A 23,270-nucleotide genomic window follows, 5' to 3' on the forward strand; every position below is an offset into this window, starting at 1 on the left:
TGAAGAGAATTCATGGTACCTTGCACACGCTGAAGCTTCCCTGTACCTGCAGAAGCAAAACAGCCCCAAAGCATGATTGAACCCCCGCCATGCTTCACAGTGGGCAAGGTGTTCTTTTCATCATAGGCCTTGTTCTTCCTCCTCCAAACATAGCGTTGATCCATGGGCCCAAACAGTTTCATCAGTCCACAGAACACAATCCCAAAACTTCTGTGGTTTGTCCACATGATTTTTGCATACTGCAGTCGACTCTTCTTATTCTTTGGAGACAGCAAGGGGGTGCGCCTGGGAGTTCTGGGATGGAGGCCTTCATTACGCAGTGTGCGCCATATTGTCTGAGAAGAAACTTCAGTACCCACATCTGACAAATATTTTCTCAGTTCCTCAGCAGTCACAAGGGGACTTTTCTCCACTCTACGCTTCAGGTAGCGCACAGCAGTCGAAGTCAGCATCTTCTTTCTGCCACGACCAGGTAGCGTTTCAACAGTGCCCTTTGCCTTGAATTTGCGAATGATGCTTCCTATGGTGTCTCTTGGTATGTTTAACATCTTTGCAATCTTCTTATAGCCATTGCCCTTCCTGTGAAGAGTAATCACCTCTTCTCTTGTCTTCCTGGACCATTCTCTTGACTTCACCATGTTTGTAACCACACCAGTAAATGTCTAGAAGGAGCCGAGTATCACAGTCATTTTAAAGCTGCCTAATTAATGCTTATTAGGCTTTATTGCTGCTCCCTGACATCCACAGGTGTTTTCAATACCTGATTGAAAACGCTTCAATGAACCTCTGTTCTTCAGAGTGGTAGTCTTTAAGGGGTTGAATAATTGTGTAAATGAAGAATTCACAAAATAAACATTTACTACTGTATTACAAAACCAATTGATGTCATTTTAGTTGCATATGGTTCTTTAAGAAGTCCTTGTAGGATTTCATTCAGAATACAATTACAAATGTACACTAAATTCCCTAAAACAGCATTGGGGGGTTGAATAATTTTGAACACAACTGTATATAGTATAAATATTGCAACAAGAGATGTATCCAATGGGCCACACATCAAAACAAACCCACTATAGTAAAGTATGTGGAAGTCTCAGCCTAGGCACCAATTAGGCAATACTTAAAACATATTTTCACTAGTCGTGGGCATGGTATTGGCGAATGCGATTTTCCACTTTTCTGTCCCTCTGTACCAGAAAGTATAACGGTCCTTTCACTGCACAGGCAATGTACAGGGTGTAAACATTTTATGGCAGGTACAGGTAGAGTGATCTCATTTCTAGGGATGAGCTTCGTATTTGAGTCGAACTCATGTTCGACTCGAACATCGTATGTTCGATCGTTCGCCGAATTACGAACTTTTTGGGCCGTTTGCGCCAAATTCGAATTACGTTTCACAGCCCATAATTCACTGCGGCATCGCAGTGCATTGCTGGCTGATGATTGGCCAAGCATGCACTATGACCCGCATGCTTGGCCAATCGCAGCTTGCAAAAAACGGAGAGCCATAATTGGCCAAAGCCAGGGTGGCTTTGGCCAATTATGGCTCAGGGGGTTTAGTACATGCCCCACACTATAAAAAGTCGCCTGCAGGTCGGCCTTGTGTAGTGTGTTGCGGTGGTTAAAAGACAGAGAGAGAGAGCGCGAGAGAGAGTGTGAGTGTCATTTTTAGTAGGTAGATAGAGCAGGCAGGCAGGCAGGCTAGTCAGTTAAATTTACAGTGTGTAGAAGATATATATGCATCCCAGGTGTTATATATATATTTATATATAGTATAGTTTAGCTAGATCAGCTCTTCCTAATTTACTGGCAGGCAGGTGATTGTGCTAGCTGCAGTATTCTCACGTGGTGTATTGCCTGTGTCCACCATAAAGCTACAGTGTGTGTGTACTGCCTTTGTCCTCTGTAGTTTGCACCTAAAGCTACTTGGTGTGTACTGCCCGTGTCCTCTGCAGATTGCACCTAAAGCTACGTAGTGTGTACTGCCCGTGTCCTCTGCAGTGTGCACCTAAAGCTACGTGGTGTGTGTACTGTCTGTTATTTTTCTCAATGATTTTCATCCATATTGCAGGGACCAGACATTACATTAAAGCCGCAAGCAGTTTTAAATTACTTTTTTCTTATAGAAATCTCATTTTGTGCAGGGACAGTTCTAAACAAGTGCAACTTCACAGGCATACTATAGACACCCAGCAGGTACAATATTTAAAGGAATTTTTCATTTTTTTTTTTAATAAGCATCATTAAAATCACTGCTCCAGAAAAAACGACTGTTTAAAACTTTTTTTCCATTGATACATGTTCCCTGGGGCAAGACCCGGGTTATCAAAGACGTTTTACGACAATAACTTGCATATTAGGCTTTAAAATTAGCACTTTTTAATTCGAACGTTCGAGTCCCATAGACGTCAATGGGGTTCTAAATGTTTGCACGAACGGTCGGTCCGTTCGAAGGTTCTGGTGCGAACCGAACGGGGGGGGGGGTTCTACTCATTTCAAATGGAGAGATCTTTAATAGGACCACAGAGGGGCCCTCCATCAGCTTTTAGCTTACCAGACTCACATGAAGAGGTCCAACTGTACAATTAACTGGAGCCTTATTCATTTTTTTTACTGCCTTTGGCTTATACATTTATGGAGTTACCTTCAATGCTCTGTGGACCAACAAGGTTCATGGCTTGATGTGCAGGATACTCCACTCTAGGCCTGGCGATGCCTAGCTCTTCCATTACTCCATGAAGCAAACGTTGAATATCTGCTTCTGACACGCGATCAGGGCTTCGTGGGCTGTGACCAAAGGATGGATTCAGCCCACACACCAACAATACCACTAAGGGATAGACCAAAGAGATGATGGCATTGTGTTTCATTGTCACCTGCAAGAACAGAAAGTCAGCTGTTAGCAACATGGACAGAAAAAATTATTAATTTACATTAAACCTGAACTTGGAAACAGATACATGTTATCCATGACTATTGTTTTCACATTTGCTGTTTTTAGTGGGGATTGCAGAGATATTATAATGAGTACCGTATATACTCAAGTATAAGCTGAGATTTTCAGCCCTTTTTTTAAGGCTAAAAATACCCCCCTCGGCTTATACTCGAGTCAGTGTACCTGAATTTATTGACAGGCTGTGGGTGTCCATTGTTTAAAAGTCACGGTCTCCTCCTGGTCCCTTCCGTGATAGGCGTTTTTCAGCAGACACAGTTCCGCCTATCACGAACGTTCTCTCATCCTCGGACTCCGTTTCCCAGTGTTTCGCCCATCACGGACGTCCTCTTGTCAGAGGATAAAAAGACGTCAGTGATTGGCGGAACACTGAACACAGTGGGGCAGATTCTCGTAGAACGGCGTATTTTTGCGGCAGCGTAACGTTTCCGATTTACGTTACGCCTCCGCAACTTAGACGGACAAGTGCTGTATTCTCAAAGCACTTGCTTCGTAAGTTGCGGCGGCGTAGCGTAAATCGGCAGGTGTAAGCCCGCCTAATTCAAATTTGGAATGCGCCGTCTGTGGAAATCTCCCAGTGTGCATTGCTCCTAATACGCCGCAAGGACGTATTGGTTTTGACGTGGACGTAAATCACGTCCAGCTCCATTCACGGACGAGTTACACAAACGATGTAAAATTTTAAAATTTCGTCGCGGGAACGACGGCCATACTTAACATTGTTACGCCGCACTTACGCCACCATATAGCAGGGGTAACTACACGCCGGGAAAAGCCCAACGTAAACAGCATAACTTTACTGCGTCGGACGGGCGTACGTTCGGGAATTCGCGTATCTAGCTGATTTACATATTTAGACGCGTAAATCAGCTTACACGCCCCTAGCGGCCAGCGTAAAAATGCAGTTACGATCCGACGGCGTAAGAGACTTACGCCTGTCGGATCTAACAGAAATCTATGCGTAACTGATTCTAAGAATCAGGCGCATAGATACGATGGCGTATCTGGAGATACGCCGTCGTATCTCGGGTGTGAATCTGGGCCAGTGTCTACTGGGAAACTGAGTCCGAGGATGAGAGAACGTTCGTGATAGGCGTTTTCTCAGCAATCACAGTTCCGCCTATCACGGAAGGGACCAGGAGGAGACTGCGACTTTTAAATAATGAAGCCTGTGAATAATTTCAGGTACACTGACTCGGGCACAGTGGGGCTGCAATGTTCCACAGGCCATAGACTGCAGTGCTCACCAGTGTATTTTGACAGTGGCAAAGTCTCCCTGCAGTCAGAATACAGTAGCTCAATGAGGAAGATTCCCCCATCCACCTCATGGCTGAACAAACAAAATGACTGATGTAGGGGCTGCCAAAGTCTCAGCAACATGTCCCGTCCACATTGCTAAATCCAGACTAGAAGAGACTATTATGCAAGTACTCCATGTTACAATAGTGAAACTGAAGCTGCCCATAACATCTTGAGTGTGTTTCAGAGTATCTCTGTCCTATTATTATCTCACATTCACAGTGCCAGATAGCTTGGTCTGTGCTGCTGCATGTGAGTAGCGGTCACCTTCCAGTACATTAGTAGGTGAACTGGTTTATTGCAGTAGAGTTCATATACATGTAGTACTACTCTTAGGCCCCATACACACGAGAGGATTTATCCGCGAATACGGTCCAGCGGACCGTTTCCGCGGATAAATCCTCTCGAGGATTTCAGCGGATTTCCATGCGATGGAGTGTACTCACCATCGCATTGAAATCCACGCCGAAATCCTCTGGCGATGACGTGTCGCGCCGTCGCCGCGATTATGACGCGGCGACGTGCGCGACGCTGTCATATAAGGAATTCCACGCATGCGTCAAATCATTACGACGCATGCGGGGGATCCCTTCGGACGGATGGATCCGGTGAGTCTATACAGACCAGCGGATCCATCCGTTGGGATGGATTCCAGTGGATAGATTTGTTTGGCATGTCAGCAAATATTTATCTGCTGGAATCCATCCCAGGGGATAAATATCCGCGGAAACAGATCCGCTGGAGTGTACACACCATAGGATCTATCCGCTGAAACCCATTCGCTGGGATTTTTCAGCGGATGGATTCTATCGTGTGTATGGGGCCTGAGAAGTCACTGATGTTCCGGGTCCCCACTGTTGCATAGCCAGTCACATAGCATTGCCTTCATTTACTCCAATTCAGAAAACAATCCTTGGCTTGTTTTTGTTGTTTTTATTGGAGATACCTTGGATGGGGGTAGGGAATTATAGGATGCCCAACTTGAAAATGTCCAAAACACTAAACCAGGGACAACTTCCATCCCATTTACAAAAAGTCCACTCTTTCCTTCCACCTTGCACAAACTTGGTTTCCTATGTACAGCACCTGCTGTTCGGTCCTGTTGGAACTAGCAGTACTATTGCTAGTACAGCAAAGGCCCATTACAGACAAGAACTCTCAGTTCCTTGACAAAATAGCACAGATGAAGTGAACAGCATTACATTTCTCCTTCTGCTATCCTGTGGTCACTGATCCCATCTCCACTTGTCTGCAGAATGCTAGCCCACCTAGCTGCCACCAGCCACATCTGCCTGCTCTTCCTCCCAGTCCTGCCCGACTTGCACACATACATGGAGATCTCACAGGGCAAGGTTAGATGAAGACACGTGGTCTTCAAGAAAGTACTGTCACAGCTTGCATTCTTTCCCCTTGTTTTTTCCCTGCTCCGCTAGCTGATCTACTCACTATTACTGTTTGCTCCTTCTCGCTGCCTCTCCAGCATTAATTCTTCCACTGCCTCTTGTGTTAGGATCCTTCCAGACACGCTTTCCTGAGCTCCCGGCTGGAGGTAAATCTTCTCCCAAGCAGGGGTCATTCAAGGGCCATCAACAGCCTCTCCTCAGGACTGCTTCTCCATCTTCCACCCAACTACCCTTGCTGGAATGGCCCATGTCTATTTATGGGTTATCCCAGTTCCCTGCAAGCCCACTTCTGTAGATTCGCTGAGAGCCCATAAATATTCAAGACAGCCCCTTCCAACCTCCTCCCACTAGTTCTAGAAGGTTCTCCCACCTCCTAGCTACCAGAGGGAAGCACCAGAGAGCTGCCAGGATAAGTCATCCAGCCTGCCCTCTGGTAACCCTAATCCAATTCAGTGACTTAAGTTTATTCCTGGCCAAAAAAAAACGCTTTTACCTACTCTCACTTCTAGTAGCACACACTAGAGCAAGGGTCTCAAACTGGCGGCCCTCCAGCTGTTGCGAAACTACAAGTCCCATCATGCCTCTGCCTGTGAGAGTCATGCTTGTAACGGTCAACCCTGCAATGATGCCTCATGGGACTTGTTGTTTCACAACAGTTGGAGGGACGCAAGTTTGAGACACCTGCACTAGAGGGTGCCACAGTACATGCAGTTCCTCTTATGTTAGTTAATCCTGGCTCTTCTGGTCTGGGTGTCTATAGCTAGTTTTAGTTTAGGCTAGAGGCACGTTAGGCATCCAACAGCCACTTCAGGTTGTTGCATGTGAGATTAAAGACTATTAGGGCCCTTTCACACGGAGCGGATCCGTATTGATCCGCCCCGTGTGTGTCCGTGTGCTCAGCGGGGATCATCCGTAAATCCCCGCTGAGCTCTCGGCGGACAGGGCGGTCCCCGCACACTGTGCAGAGACCGCCCTGTCTTTCCTCCGCTCTCCCCTATGGGGAATCGGATGAATATGGACCGTGTGTCCATATTCATTCGATCCGTTCTGCCAGACAGAAGAAAAATAAGGTTTTCTTCCATCTGAAAAAGCGGATCTTAGCGGAGGCGGATCTTTATGGACGTTAGCGGATGCTCATCCGCTAACGTCCACAATCCCATAGGGATGCATTGTGAGTCCGTAAACGGACTTGTAAAAGACGGACCGTTCGTCCGCCCGTGTGAAAGGGCCCTTAGGGAGGGACTAAAGTGCAGTGTGGCACTGTTTCAGTGCCACACCACGATTTCTCCATGTGTTTGTTTGGGGGAAGAAAATTTTTTTTTATTTTTGGGAAATATCTGCCTGTCAATGGCTACCCTAATGCCGCGTACACACGATCATTTTTCAGTGTGAAAAAAAAACGTTTTTCAGCATGTTGAAAAAACAAAGTTTTTCCAACTTCATCATTAAAATGACATTGCCCACACACCATAGTTTTTAAAAAATAATCTAGCAAAGCACCGTGACGTACAACGACACCATAAAGCGGAAGTTCTATTCGCCTTTGGGCTGCTTTAGCTGATTCCGTGTTAGTAAAAGACGTTTTGTGCTTTTTTTTGTCCGTTACAGCGTGATGAATGTGCTTACTCCATTATGAATGGTAGTTTTACCCGAACGAGCGCTCCCGTCTCATAACTTGCTTCTGAGCATGCGCAGGTTTTTAACATCATTTTAGCCCACACACTATAATTTTTTACAACCCGAAAAACGACATTGTTTAAAACTACGTTAAAAAATGCAGCATGTTCAAAAAAAATTTTGGTCGTTTTTCAGAACCTGAAAAATTATGTGAAGCCCACACCACGATCATTTAAAATGACATTTTTAAAAAACTATGTTTTTTTAATGCCGAAAAATGATCGTGTGTACGCGGCATAAGGATTCACTATGTTACTCAAACTAATTTATATGCAGATAACAAAAGTCTAGATCACCCATTCTCAACGGATTCTGTGTAACCTAATAGTTCCTCCATAGGTTACTAGGGGTTCCTTGAGCTGTTGAAGTAAAGGGAAAAAAGTGTGCTAAACCAAAAGAAAAAATGTATAAGGAAGCTGCCAACACTCAAACAAAGTCAACAATGGAATACAAAATAGTGTAGCGCTATGTGATGAACACAATACCATGAAATATATGTGCAAACATACAAATATGTATGAAGAAATAGTAAAACCAAACATGGAATACAATCAATTAGTGATTCAAATGGTGAAATATAAGGATGATGGCTCAACCCTAAGGCCCCTTCCACGCAGGGACGGATCCGCTTGCAGCAGTCCGCCAGCTAAGCAGGAGATCTCTCCGCTGATCTCCACTGAGCCGGAGTATGACAGGTCCCTCTCTGCTCTCCTATGGAGAGATCTGATGAAAACGGACAGCATGTCCGTTTTCATCAGATCTCACCCGATCCGATCTGCCATGGATGGATGGCGACGTATCACCATCCGTCTGATTTTAGCGGATCGGATGTCAGCGGACATGTAACCGCTGACATCCGGCGCTTCATAGAGAAGAATGGAACGTCCGTTTAGGTCCGCCACAAAAACCGACAGGTCCGGCAGTGTGAAAGGGGCCTAAAACAAAAAAGTCCCAAAACAGAGAATTGGTGAACAATGCAATCCATAAAGGGATGGTGAGTTTGTTATAACGTTATGCCCCAGTTGAAGTCCCATAGAGATGAAATGCGTTGGTCTTGCTAACGATTGCTTCCCACATTGCTTTTAAAACGTAATTTTGTGATCACTTTGTATACCTTTTTATGCATCTTGTCTTGATGTATGTTAGATTTTTAAATAAATCTCTCCATTTTTAGCCTGAACCTAATGGAGCTCATTTTTGTTTTCTATCCTCATTCCGGATTCTGATGAGAATACTGTCACTTATTTGGTTGACTTGAATTTGGTTGACCCTCTCACCTGGACCAACTTATCTCCCTTGGTTATCGCTGGCCTATAGATTTCCGGAGTTCTGTGGAGTGACACTCTTAAAGTGGAGTTCCACCCATAAATATAACATTACATCGGTAGTTATAAAAAAATGTCATTAGTCCTTTACGAATTTTTTTTTTTTTTAGATGCCTTCAAAGTGTTGTTGCTAGGCAGAATAGTTAATCTTCCCACTTCCTGCACCTAGGTGCTTAAGCTTCCTAACCTACACCGCACAGACTCCTGGGAATGTAGTGGGTGTAACTTTCCAGGAGTCTGTACACTCCCCAGTCTCAAAGAATCATGCGACTTGGACAGCACAGGTGCTGAAACCTGATCTGACACTGCTTGTGCAGCACTGAGCATGTGCGAGATTTGCAAGGCTGAAATTCAGGAAGTCATACAGTCTGGCTTCATGATGCCCACACTTAAGATGGCCCCAGTCAATTTCTATTTTATAAAGTGTCTAAATGCTGTAACAACCTAACAAAACGGACCTTAGTTTACAGACTAACTTTACTAGAATACATTAAGCTTGTGTATTACAGGGGTATTTATATTTAAAAAGTGAAATTGTGGCCGGAACTCCGCTTTAAGCCTATTTGACCCACTGCCACATGTGTGTCCACCTGATCCGGTAAGAGTATCCATTCACTATACTTTACCTGGAGATTTCAATATCATTTGACCATTTTAACAGTGTCCCATGCGTTGATCCTTGCATTCCGTTGATAGAACTCACCATCCCGTTGTGGATTACAGTGTCCCATGCGTTGATCCCTGCATTCGCCAGTTACACCGTTGATAGAACTCACCATCCCTTTGTGGATTACATTGCTCACCAATTCTTTCAGTTTTGGGACTTTTTTGTTTTAAGGTTGAGCCATCATCCTTATATTTCACTATTTGAATCACTAATTCTGATTGTATTCCATGTTTATGGTTTTACTATTTCTTCATACTTTTTTGTTTGTTTATTTGCACATATATGTTATGATATTGTGTTCATCACATAGCGCTACACTATTTTGTATTGTTCCTTGAGCCGTGGCTGATTACCTTCCATTTGATGTGCCTGCATAGTTCTAGGTCAACAACACTTTGCAGAGCCAATTGCGTGACGTCAAAAATCTTTTTTAGCTGTCTGTAAGGCTTGCATTCTGACTACTTTTTCCCCACCGACCACCAAATGTAATGGGAATTTTTTTCACTGACCACCAATGAATTGGTTTTAGCAGGGGTTCTTTGAAACCCGAAAATTATTTCAAAGGTTGCTCTTGGGTAAAAAGATTAAAAACTCTACGGGAGAGCAGAGTTCAATGAAGATAACATCAAAAGGTAATACAAAGAAACCAATCTAAACATACATGTAATATACAGTATACATACCACAGTTTGAATGTATATATTAGAAGAAACATTAGAGTGACAATGCAACACCTTTCGTTTTACAGTACCATCAACAGCTCCGGTTTTGTCCAGTGAAAGGACACAAGCAAAGCGACGTACTGCATTCTCTTTCACAGTTCTAGCAAAAACAGTGACTGCATTTGAACCAATTATTCATTAGACAGATTTCAGTGCATTAGAACAATAGCCATTAGGAACCTAACTCGCATCTGTGCTTGTGAAATGCTTTGTTCTGTGTGCAGACATATAATCAGATGTCAGTCTCCTGCAGACGAATAAAAAAACAAATCTGACCCTATAGCTGTGATATTGTCAGCGACATAGAGCTTCTAGGAAAATAATATCTAGTTAGTTACATAGGAATAAAAACAACATGCATAGGGAACCAAACGCAGAGACTTACAAACATGGAGGATGACAGCTGCGAGATGCAAAATGTGAAGTGAAAGCAGCTGGGAGGAGGGAGAGGATGGATGCAGATGGAACAGGGATGTGGGCGGAGAGCTATGACAGGTGAAAGGGAAGGATGGAGAGCAACGCACACTGTAGCAGATCTTACCCTTCTCTATGAGGCTTTCTGCTCATGGCCGCCTCTGCTTCAGTCAATTACTATGACCTCTCCTCGAAGCTTCCATTAATATTAATGCTAATGGCAGAGGAAACAAAACCACCCTGCTTTGTGTCTGCAGTGCTGTTAGAAGATATAAAATGCTGTATAGCAGACACCATGGCTAATACATTCATAGAGATGGGATTTGTTTATAAACACATATGAATGGGCTGGCAAGTGCTGCACACCAATAAACCAGTCCTGAGTCCCTCAGATTCCGAAAGCTGGATGGTCATACATGTAACAATACCATATATTTTAATATAGTGACTGTATCAAAGAAACATTTGTTCCTTTCAGAAATCAATTACAGGCTTGTTTATACCAGACGCAGGCAAACGTGTTTGTAAATGCAGTAGGAATGCATATGCAAGAGAAGTGAATGTATTTCAATGAGCCTAGTACACCATTGCCACACTTTCTTGAGCATTTAAAAAAGTACAGCATGCTGCATTTTTTATTTTTTTGCATGTAAACATGTCGGAACACAAAACAATTGCAACTCATGAAACATAAAAGCATAAATGATGCTTAACATCCCTGGCAGTATGATTATGTCAGATTTTAGGTGCTGAAAGCGGTACCATTAGCTTAAATCTGTCCAAAACATGTCTAGTGGACATCCCGGGTATGATAAAGTTTGAAACACAAAATCATAAATTATAATATAATAAATAACTATAAATAATTATAATAATCAAAATTAATCAATAATGTAATCAAATCAAAAACATTTTGCTGTCATTACTTTCAGTGTCTGAAGACGAATTTCCCCACAAATCGCTATCGCTCAATTCTGCAAGTGATTCTAATTTATTATCGCTGTTTTCTAGCTGGTCTAAAACCACTTTTTACATAAAGGAACACTTTTTAGTTGCTATGGACAATCTCCAGTTTCCAGGCAGAAAAAAAACTTTATTATATAAAAGTGCATGCAGGACACTGGACAGACCACTAGGGACAAAGCGGGTGTGTAATTATTTTATACAGTACTGTAATCTGTAAGATTACTGTATGCATTGTGTGTTTTAATTTTTTTTAATTTGGCGCCAAACTCCGCCGCTGTGCGTCGCAGGGAACGGAGCTCAGCGCACTGGGCACTGTGTGAATTGAGCGAGGAGACAGCTCGCTCACACAGCAGGGAGACATCGCAGGAACCAGGGGACAAGGTAATCCTGCAATGCAATCCCGAGTCTGGCTCGGGGATATCGCTAATGGTACTGAAATACCACCCCGAGCCTGACTCGGGAATACCACTAGGCAGTTTAAAAAAAACACAGCACAAACTGAAAACAGACAAAAAAAAGCTCCACAAACAATTTACAATAGATATGTAAACGCACATGCGGAACTGCACCATGAATGTGAGGAATGTGGTGTCAATGAGCATCAAAAATGGAAGCCCCCCACACGCGTATCGTCCCAAGGTACAAGACTTCTTCAGCGGAACGCGTGCGGGGGGCTTCCATTTTTGATGTCAGGACAGCCACCTACTTGGTATTTTATCGATATATGCTCATATTCTATGCACTAGGATATAGTGCCTCTTTTGTGAGTACTTTTATTTTAAATAAATTTATTGCATTTTGGTTACTATACGGAGAGCACTATGTGTCTACTTTATACTTTTTCATGCCATTCAACTACATGAGAGTATACCAGATGACCATCCGCCACTGAAAGTCGGTTTGGAGAAAAGGATCGACCGAGGAGGCACCGTTATCTTATAATACCCCCTTATTAGAGGGACAGCGCATTTGACCTGCTGCTCACCCACAGGTCCATCTGCTAAGGTGAGCGGCTTGTACTTCTATCTAAGGATACTTGACTGTTTTATAAGGAGTCTTCATCCGATCACCTTATTGAGGTTCCAGAAGTCACCCTTATCCTCTCTTCATTTTGATTAATTATTTGTTTTTTGGACTTTCATCATTTTGTTAGTAGCGCTGCACTGTTTTTTTTACAGATTACATCTATTGTCTGGTTTTGCATTATAGATTACTGTGTCGCTTCTTCACCTCCAGCTGGTTTGATGGAAATAAAAACATAATACAAAACAGCACATTGAATTACACGGAACATAATGTCATAAATAAATCCTATAAAAGGAATGCACTTATATATACATTGTGAAGATAGGCTTATCACATATTCTTTTAACATCCTGTAATACCCAGGGTATATTTAGGTGGAAATGGACCTCTATAGCCAAATGGTAGAGTACAGCATCATGTGGGAGGGATACAGTGATCACGAGAAATAACGCTCAATTGTTAGCTGTAGTGTACCAGTGCTGCCAGTTTTCCTTCTAGGTATTAGGCTCAGCTTAAGAGTTGGGTATTAAAGTACACAAAAGGACAATTTTACTCCCTTGTTTTCGGCACCAAAAGCGATGTTGCAAAAATTACCAGTGCCGAGTTCTTGGCAATAACAATTAAATACTAGAATCTAGTATCGAGTTAAGTACACCAATGCTATTTTCATAAGATATGAAAATATTGGGCCAGATTCAGGTAGATCCGCGCAATATTTGCGTGGGCAAAGGGCAACGAGTTTTGCTCTGCGCCCACGCAAATATTTTGATATGCCCGCGATTCACGGAGCAGTAGCAGTAGGGAATCATTTAAATTAGGCGAGCTCCCGCGCCGAGCGAACAGCGCATGCTCCGTCGGGAAACTTTCCCGACGTGCATTGCGGCAAATGACGTCGCAAGGACGTCATTTGCTTCTAAGTGAACGTGAATGGCGTCCAGCGCCATTCACGAATCACTTACGTAAACGACGTGAAATTTAAATTTCACGAGCGGGAAGGGCGGCAACAGCTTCTTGAATCTGGCCCATTGACTATTTTCAGGGACTACATAATTCTCACTAAACAATTGTGAATTTCTGCATCTAGTTATACAGTGGAACCTTGGATTACAAGCATAATACGTTCCAGGAGAACCCAAAGCACTCGCATATCAAAGGGAGTTTCCCCATAGAAGTCAATGGAAACAAAGATAATTCATTCCACATTGACTTCTATTGTATGCAGTACAGCATGTGGCCAGAGGGGGGGGGGGCGCCAGAGAGACTCGGAAATACTCAGAGATCACTCAGAGCAATGAAAAAAATCCTGTCGTCCCGGCCGGTTTCCTGGCGAAATAGATCCCCTGGCGGATAATGATGCCCCTGTACTGCGCAGGCACAGCGCTTGCGCAGTACGAACCCCAAACGGAGCCTCTGAAGTTAGCCAAAGATGAATAACTGAGTCACCTGTTACAGGGCGCCTGTGCCATGACCACGATGCAGCGGCACGCTCCCAATGCTCAAGCACTCCAGGAGCAGGTGTATTATGGTTATCTCGTGCCAGGGGCGGCTCTACAAGGGGCGAGATTATTACGGTTATATGATGTACGGGGCAGATGGCTCTGCAAGAGGCGGGTGTATTTCTGTTATATTGTGCAAGTGGTGGATGGCTACAGAAGAGGGCAAATTTTAAAATGATAGACAGAGATGATAAAAATGTTGATTGGCGTTTTCAATACTTGTCAGAGTATATTGTTATTAGGCTTAGGTCTTAACCCCTTTACCACAGAATGGCTACAGGGGATGCATTTAAGCATGTATTATGGATGTACACCATATAACAGTAATAAACCCGCCCCTTGCACGAGATAACAGTAATACACTGCCCCTTGGTCTGCACAAGCATTCTATCACATGGGGGGGGGGGCTCAGAAGCCCACTATTTGATAGTGTGTGTGTGGTGGGGGGGGGGCGCATTGAAGGACCCGGCCTTGGTGTGGCAAAGGGAGTAAATTCGGGCCTAATGATGGCACAGGACAAATCTCGTTCTATACAGTATATAAAAATAACTGAATACACTTAGAGTCCGTGACACTTAGAGACTGCTTTTATCCTTCTCATTTCATAGATGCAATTAGACTGTACCCCCTCAGTCATGGATACTTTGCCTTTTCTGACATAAGTTAATTGGGAAGACTCGTCCCTATAGATTTATTCCTTTACATTGTTTTAGTTTTGTTTCTTTATTACCACCAAAAATATGGCCGCCATACTGTGTATTAGGTCGCTGCATCAACTATTTAAATGGTCGCATCCAGCGCCGTACACAGATCCACCAGAAAATGGCCGCCATCTACTTCCTGTCATCGGGTCACGGGAAAATGGCCGCCGCTATTGTCACTTAAAAAACCTATTTAAGGAAACTTCCTATGCCTAGTTTTCATCCCCTGATGAAGTCACGTGACTGTGACGATACATGTAGGGACGTACAGGCACTGGAAGCGACACTGATAAGCTCGGCACTCGTGGATTTGTAACCATGTTTATTTTTTAAATGTGAGTACCCACTGTTTTGTACATTAAACATCAACTTTTATCAAACATATTATACTATTGTGGGATTCCCTTACTTCCTTTCCCCCTGCTACTATACATGCACTTTATATGGAGATATACAACGCATAGCAGACGAGTTAGCTGCATTTGAACACTTAGGAACCAGACCCACATCCACCTAAGGACCTCACAGGCAGGACTATGCTGGACCTCCCCAGGCTGAGGCCACCCATCAACTCAGGGGAAGACACAGCAGAGTCACCACCCCACAGCCATCACTGTTTGTGTGACTTTGTTCAGACACTTGCATTTGACAATATATTGTCACATTCAAGGACCTATCGCGTTTTACCCATGTACATTTATGTGACCATCACTTAATACATTGATTGTGTTCTATGATCATTCAGTTCATGGTTTTTGCATGTTTTTGCATGTTTGTTTGCACACCATTACCATTCAGATGACGTTTTGGTTACCTTTCAGTAGTTTTTTTTATTCCATTCAAGCAATATTTTGAGTTTACTCATATGTAGCAATCTTTTGCACATTCATTATCTGTCACTTGCTCTTTACTCGCACTATTTATGCCATTATGCGATTTTAGTGGATCATTTCCACATTTATTAGTCATTTCCACCAACAGCTCAACACCATTTTACACTATTAGGTTGTGGATTCACCTTTCAGTGTTTTGTAGCTGTTGATTTTTATATCTATTTCCCTAATTTTCCTTTTTCTGCTGCTGTATAGCAGCCCCATACTAGCGTGTGAATACCTCTCATACCTACTCTCCTTAAAGCGGAGCTCCACCCTAAAGTGGAACTCACGCTGATCGGCACCCGCCCCCCCTCCGGTGTCACATTTGACACCTTTCAGGGGGGAGGGGGGTGCAGATACCCGTCTAAAGACAGGTATTTGCACCCACTTCCGGCCACACGCTACGGGCAAAAGACGGGTTTTTCTGACTTCCCGTCTGTCGCCCGTTGTGTGCTGGGAACACTCGGCTCCCAGCACACAGCGTGTGAGCCAATCGGCGGGCGCATGCGCCGTAGGGAACCGGGTAGTGGATGGCGGGGGGAGCAGCAGAGAGACGAGCGATCGCTCGTCCTCTGCTGCGGACGGCGCTGGACTCCAGGACAGGTAAGTGTCCTAATATTAAAAGTCAGCAGCTGCAGTATTTGTAGCTGCTGGCTTTTAATATTTTTTTATACTGGCACATCCGCTTTAACATCTCCACTTTATTTACAACTTACAACAGAGACATTTTATACAGGATTGCCATGAATGACAATAAAGAAATCAAGCAAACTCTTATCTAACATATATCACTGAGTAATATGTACTTAAACTGTTACTAAACCCAGGACCATGCATTCACTACATCTGATCTCACGGTACGCAGAACATGAAAATACAATAGTTTTAGTAAATATAAACTGCTAAATACCGCTTTTCATCAGCAGTTAGAGCAGTCTTGTGACTTCTATCAGAGTCTGGTTAAAGCTTGTCGGAGGAGTTTTCATTCTGCTCTGACTGTCCTATTAGACTGCAGGACACCTGACCCTCTCTCTGGACAGTGCTAATTGGCCCTGTGCTGATCATATGCCCTCTCGCGGGAAAAAAAAACCTCTCTAGCAACACACCAAACTGTGACTATAACAAGCATACTTTACTGCATTATACAGACCGATTTTACTGTTTTGGGTTTGGTAACACTTCAACTGGTAAATAATCATTATTCAGTGCAAAAACAAACGTGTGCCAATACTTCCTCTACATTTAAACTACACGAATACCATGTACAATTTCCTCTAGAACATGAAAACATTTTAGTAACTATGTAACAGAATACTAGGAGGAAAAATGTAATGTCAGCTTAAAATAGAACATAGTTTTCCTGTATGAAGAACAATGTTCTCCGCAAAAAAAAAAAAATGCTGTGTGATCATCACAGTATTTGCACAGCTGTCAGGAGTAATCACATGTTGTGTCCAATATGTTTATCTAATGATCATTAGCTCTATTAGTGGCCATAATGTGCCATTTTCCTAAATGAGGTGCAACATATTTCAGGAAAACACCACATTATGTCCATGGGCTAGCACAAAGGTACTTTAAATAATTAGACAACACGATAATGTAATACAACACTTTGTTTATTTAACCTTGGAATTTTATATGGCCACGGTGTTATCCATAAGGGGTTAAAATAATTATTTAACTAACATAAATAAGCCATCTTGGCTAAGATATGTTTTAACAAAGAATTAAATGGTGTCCATCCAGCCAAAGCTGGACGACTACTCCCCTAATTGGACAACAACATGACTTTGAAGATAGGGAGGGAGGGTGGACGTCGCTTGCTGACTCGAACGGTCTGAGGGGACCACCGCGCTCGGTCCCTTTTATCACTTCTTCCGCACGGGACATTCAGCCGTCCGACAGCCAAATAGCAGCTCCGCCCTGACAACCAATCCCACGGCTGTTGCTGCCCAGGGACGGCGCGGATACCTGCAGATAAAAAAAACAGAGCAGGAGAGCTGCAAGCTCTCCCTTTGAGCCTGCCCATGTGGGTCCAGCTTATTGCTGTGACCTCTCATTAGATGCAGCTGATAATCATGGGAATTAAATATATTAGACACATTGCAGGGGTTATTCACAGGTCAAATAGACCCATTAGTGAATTCTGAATGATCTCAGACTGACATCAAATAGATAGCATCAACACAAGCCCAAAGCCTCAAAGCTTGTTGACCCAGACCCATATTGTAACGGAACCCATTCGCACATTTTGCTAGAGTGATTCCCTCATATAGCGCTTCCTCCAGTCTTAAAGATACATATCAGATATTATAGCTGCATATTGCAACCAAGAACTAGGCAGGTCTCGTTCGGCTGCCAGAGGCGATTAAGTTCGCATGTGCTGCGCTATATAAGTTTTCATTCATTCAACACATTTATTTGAATAAACTCACACAAAATATATGTCCCATAGGAGATCATCCCCCTCCAGATCATATTACCCTCACAATACAAACTGCAAACAGGAATATAATTAGAACAGACATATACTATAAACATTAAGTAAATTATGTAAAAGGGGGGGTAAATAGAGGCGCTTGCCAAAAATTGACTAAAATAACTAAAATGCCAAACAACGCACAGCAACGTATGGATAGTATGATAAAATCCAAATAATGTTTCACTCCTTGTTTCCAATACCTTCAAAAGCATCTACATTGAGATGAATGAGGTGGAGATAGTGAAAATTAATAATCCAAAGAAAATAGACTAAAAATAATAATTGATAGTCAACACATTAATATCAATCCAATAGTGTCATAAAACAGTGATAACTTAACAGTGATAGATCCGTATGAAGGACCAGAAAGAACACAGTGTAAATTCTGAGTGATAAAAAATGAACATCAATGTTTGTGAATAAATAATCTTCAGAATAAAAAATATAAGATATGTATAAAGATATTATAATATAAGTAAAAAATGTTGAATAAAAAATTCAAGTTAATTAAAGTGTTTCAAGTCAACCTCCAAAAATAGTGGAAAGTTCCAAAAGAAAGGTGCAGAAAAGACTTGTAATAAGGTGCAAATCCAAATTCTTCCAAAAAAAGTGTAGATAATAAATTAAATAAGTGCTGCCATCCACCGCACGAAATTCCAGTGTAGTTTGTGCAGACTCGTGAAAAATAATTCCAGCCTCTCACCTCAAAACAGGTTAAACCAGCCTGTTAGATGTATTGAAGGATTCCAGCAGTGTAAACTCTATGGGTCACTCCAAGAACGTCCACCAAGGGAGAGACTCCAGACCACTCACATGAAAGTAGATGTAAACTCCATAGTGTAATAAGTTCAACACATTTTTATTAGTGGTTAAAACAAGGTATTACACTCACATTTAGCAGGAGATATCAACAGCATGCAGCAAATGTTTGTATGTAAAGCAATAGATCTCCGCTCTCGGCCGCGAGCGGAGATGACGTCACCGTCGGCACTTTCCTTCATCTGACGCGTTGCGTAGCAGATCAACGCTACTTAGTCATAGGTATGGAGGTGCCGTCGGTGGTGGTGACTTAAATAGGAATGCGGATGCGCGCTAATCGTCACTTCCGAGTGGATATTAAACCACGTTTGTTAAAACTAGTAACTCCTTTGGATATAAAATCGAAAGTGTATATAATGAAATGGAGGGTATGGCAAAAATAATTTGTAGTATCGAAATACTAACTCCCTCTAATGAATCAGGATAAGTTAAACATAGTACAATTAAGACAGGGATAAAAATATGGCTCCCTCCAGTGGGGAAAGACAGGAACATATATCTCTACATATAATAATAGGAGCATAATTCAATCGATAAACAGGCAAGTGATAGCTCCCTCTAGTGGACATTAACAAGTATATTGAATGAAATATCAGGAACAATATATACAAGCTCCCTCCAATGGATAAATAAGGGACTGGAATCACATAGCTTAGTATCAAGCCAGTTGACACTCAGTGTTTGTCAAGTAACTGATAACGGCTCCCTCTAGTGGATGATTAAACAACTGGGGGAAATTTCATGTTTTCCTATATAAAGCTCCCCTTTCCAAATAGAACAGAATGACTACATGAATAAATATGAAAAGGGAGAATGGTAGGTAAATATTGATAAACTATAATCATAGTTAAAATTAATGAATAAAATTATTAAAAAGATTTAAATATTAAAAATATTAAAAATATTAAAAATTGGAGATAAAACAGTTCAAATCAAAATCTATATTATGGCCATTGGGGGACAGGGTGCATAATTCATGGATCCAACGAGATTCAGCCTGACTGATTTTCTGCACTTTATTATCTCCCCTCCAATGGGGTTTGTATTTTTCAATGCCCCACACTTTCAGGGACGAAGGATCTTTGTTATGAAAGCGCTCATAGTGGCGAGATAAGCTATGTTTAGGGAATCCATTTATGATATTTTGTGTATGTTCACGCAATCTCTTCCACAGGGGCCTTTTTGTTCTACCCACATATTGAATTTGACACGGGCATTCTAGGAGATACACAACACCTTCCGTTCTACACGAGATGAAATCTTTAATTTTGTATTCTCTCCCTGTGCAACTTGATTTAAAGGTTTCCTTTTTCTTCTTACTTTCTTTGGTGTGTTTACAGGTGAAGCAGGTTTTACATGGATAGAAACCTTTTTCATTAAAGAAGGAGAAACTCTTTTTGTCAGGAGGATCCAGGACATTCTTTGCAATAAGGTCTCTCAGAGTGGGGGCCCTCCTATATGTAAAGAGAGGTTTCTCCGGAAGTACACTTGTCAAGTGGCGATCACCCTTCACAACATGCCAATATTTTCTACAGATGGTTTCTATTTGTTTATGTTGGACACTATAGTCCATTATTAATGGCACCCCCCCAGCAAAGGTATTGTTTTTTGAACAGTCCTGTATAAGGGAATTTCGGTCCAAAGCCATAACGTCCTGTATTTTCTTATCGATAAAATCTTGTTGATAACCTTTCTCTACAAACCTTTTCCCAATAAAATCAGCATGTCCTGGATCCTCCTGACAAAAAGAGTTTCTCCTTCTTTAATGAAAAAGGTTTCTATCCATGTAAAACCTGCTTCACCTGTAAACACACCAAAGAAAGTAAGAAGAAAAAGGAAACCTTTAAATCAAGTTGCACAGGGAGAGAATACAAAATTAAAGATTTCATCTCGTGTAGAACGGAAGGTGTTGTGTATCTCCTAGAATGCCCGTGTCAAATTCAATATGTGGGTAGAACAAAAAGGCCCCTGTGGAAGAGATTGCGTGAACATACACAAAATATCATAAATGGATTCCCTAAACATAGCTTATCTCGCCACTATGAGCGCTTTCATAACAAAGATCCTTCGTCCCTGAAAGTGTGGGGCATTGAAAAATACAAACCCCATTGGAGGGGAGATAATAAAGTGCAGAAAATCAGTCAGGCTGAATCTCGTTGGATCCATGAATTATGCACCCTGTCCCCCAATGGCCATAATATAGATTTTGATTTGAACTGTTTTATCTCCAATTTTTAATATTTTTAATATTTTTAATATTTAAATCTTTTTAATAATTTTATTCATTAATTTTAACTATGATTATAGTTTATCAATATTTACCTACCATTCTCCCTTTTCATATTTATTCATGTAGTCATTCTGTTCTATTTGGGAAGGGGAGCTTTATATAGGAAAACATGAAATTTCCCCCAGTTGTTTAATCATCCACTAGAGGGAGCCGTTATCAGTTACTTGACAAACACTGAGTGTCAACTGGCTTGATACTAAGCTATGTGATTCCAGTCCCTTATTTATCCATTGGAGGGAGCTTGTATATATTGTTCCTGATATTTCATTCAATATACTTGTTAATGTCCACTAGAGGGAGCTATCACTTGCCTGTTTATCGATTGAATTATGCTCCTATTATTATATGTAGAGATATATGTTCCTGTCTTTCCCCACTGGAGGGAGCCATATTTTTATCCCTGTCTTAATTGTACTATGTTTAACTTATCCTGATTCATTAGAGGGAGTTAGTATTTCGATACTACAAATTATTTTTGCCATACCCTCCATTTCATTATATACACTTTCGATTTTATATCCAAAGGAGTTACTAGTTTTAACAAACGTGGTTTAATATCCACTCGGAAGTGACGATTAGCGCGCATCCGCATTCCTATTTAAGTCACCACCACCGACGGCACCTCCATACCTATGACTAAGTAGCGTTGATCTGCTACGCAACGCGTCAGGTGAAGGAAAGTGCCGACGGTGACGTCATCTCCGCTCGCGGCCGAGAGCGGAGATCTATTGCTTTACATACAAACATTTGCTGCATGCTGTTGATATCTCCTGCTAAATGTGAGTGTAATACCTTGTTTTAACCACTAATAAAAATGTGTTGAACTTATTACACTATGGAGTTTACATCTACTTTCATGTGAGTGGTCTGGAGTCTCTCCCTTGGTGGACGTTCTTGGAGTGACCCATAGAGTTTACACTGCTGGAATCCTTCAATACATCTAACAGGCTGGTTTAACCTGTTTTGAGGTGAGAGGCTGGAATTATTTTTCACGAGTCTGCACAAACTACACTGGAATTTCGTGCGGTGGATGGCAGCACTTATTTAATTTATTATCTACACTTTTTTTGGAAGAATTTGGATTTGCACCTTATTACAAGTCTTTTCTGCACCTTTCTTTTGGAACTTTCCACTATTTTTGGAGGTTGACTTGAAACACTTTAATTAACTTGAATTTTTTATTCAACATTTTTTACTTATATTATAATATCTTTATACATATCTTATATTTTTTATTCTGAAGATTATTTATTCACAAACATTGATGTTCATTTTTTATCACTCAGAATTTACACTGTGTTCTTTCTGGTCCTTCATACGGATCTATCACTGTTAAGTTATCACTGTTTTATGACACTATTGGATTGATATTAATGTGTTGACTATCAATTATTATTTTTAGTCTATTTTCTTTGGATTATTAATTTTCACTATCTCCACCTCATTCATCTCAATGTAGATGCTTTTGAAGGTATTGGAAACAAGGAGTGAAACATTATTTGGATTTTATCATACTATCCATACGTTGCTGTGCGTTGTTTGGCATTTTAGTTATTTTAGTCAATTTTTGGCAAGCGCCTCTATTTACCCCCCCTTTTACATATGTTCTTTGGTGCGTGAGCACTATTTTAGTAGTGGCTGCTGCTTTTAGATTTTAGTTGATATTTTAAACAAATTATTTACAGTTAGGCTGGTTTTGCGCATTGGTTCCCCCCATACACATATTAAGTAAATTAGCCACCTGGATGACTCAGAGGTTTCATTCCAGGTCAGACTTGCTGACTTCTGCAATTACTAAACACAGTGTATTGGACAAAACACATTATTACAAGTATAAACAGAATGGTTTGCTTAGCAGACAGAAAATGGCAAGTAAGGGCCCATTCACACGGGGCCGATCATTACTGATCCGCCCCTTGAACCTCCGCTTGCTCAGCAGGGATCGCTCCATTGATCCCCGCTGAGCCGGCGAATGGCAGGGCGGTCCCCGCACACTGTGCAGGGACCAACCTGTCTTTTCTCGGAGGAATGCAGAAGCGGGCGAGATCGGGTGTCAGCGGATGTTCATCCACTGACACCCCTGATCTCATAGGGACCAATGTATGTCCCTTTTTCATCCGTACATGGATGGATGAAAAAGCCGTGTGAAAGG

The sequence above is a fragment of the Rana temporaria genome, chromosome 13, assembly GCF_905171775.1.
Source record: "Rana temporaria chromosome 13, aRanTem1.1, whole genome shotgun sequence".
NCBI lineage: Eukaryota > Metazoa > Chordata > Amphibia > Anura > Ranidae > Rana > Rana temporaria.